The sequence below is a fragment of the Galeopterus variegatus genome, unplaced genomic scaffold (assembly GCF_000696425.1).
Source record: "Galeopterus variegatus unplaced genomic scaffold, G_variegatus-3.0.2 Scaffold11559, whole genome shotgun sequence".
Classification (NCBI taxonomy): Eukaryota; Metazoa; Chordata; class Mammalia; order Dermoptera; family Cynocephalidae; genus Galeopterus; species Galeopterus variegatus.
Genome location: NW_007737670.1, coordinates 27,945 through 28,902, shown reverse-complemented (window position 1 = coordinate 28,902; position 958 = coordinate 27,945).

Here is a 958-nt window from a genome sequence, read left to right as displayed (position 1 = left end):
GCCTCAGCATGGATCCCAGAGCATCTCATGTTCTGGGATGTTAGAGGTAAGGAAATGACGACGGGGATGATGACAGAAAGCAAGAAAGGTGTAAGAAACTAATCTAAGTGATTCATTTTCAGAGATGACTTATCTGAGGGTGTTTTATTGAGATACTAACTAGTTACTAGCCCCTTTTGTTTTCTTCATTCCCAGTGTTTCTCTTTTCACAAGGCTTTTGCAGGCCTTTTTTGTGGGCTTGTCCTGAGCCCCCAAAGGAATTCCTTGCAAGGGGGTAAATAATCTTAGGTGTCATTTGGGAAGATTGGGCACCCTGTAATACTCAGTCAATGAGGAACTGGGGGGAGGGACTTGCATACTAGGGAACATATTGCTTGCTACCGCTCTTTTTTGTGTGCCTGTCCCATTCACAGACACCCAGACTTGCAAGACTGTTACTAAAGTCTCACTTTACTGTACCTCGTGTCTCCATGTCCATCCTTTGGCATTGGATGGGTGAGGGCATTTCTCACAAAAAGGAAACTAGCACTCATGGGGCACCTGTGATGTACCAAGCACTGTGCTAGCACTCACATTCTCTTTTATTTTCCAACAACATTGAGTGCAGCAGTTCTCAATTGGGGTAATTTTGCTCCCAGGGAACAATTGCCAATGTCTGGGGACATCTTTGTTTTCACAACTGGGGGATGCCACTGGCATCTAATGGGTAGAATCCAGGGACGCTGCTGAACATCCTACAAGGCACAGGGCTGGTCCTCACAACAAGAGTTATTTGGCCCAAAATGTCAATAGTGCTGAGGTTGAGAAACTACATGAATGATAGGCATGATCTTCATTTCTACAGATTTGGGACCTAAAGCTCTGAGAAAATACCTGCCATTCAAATATAGACTTAGTACAGAGTCAAAGCCCATGCTCTTCACCACGCCATAGTGGTGAGAACAGTGATGGGAATGAG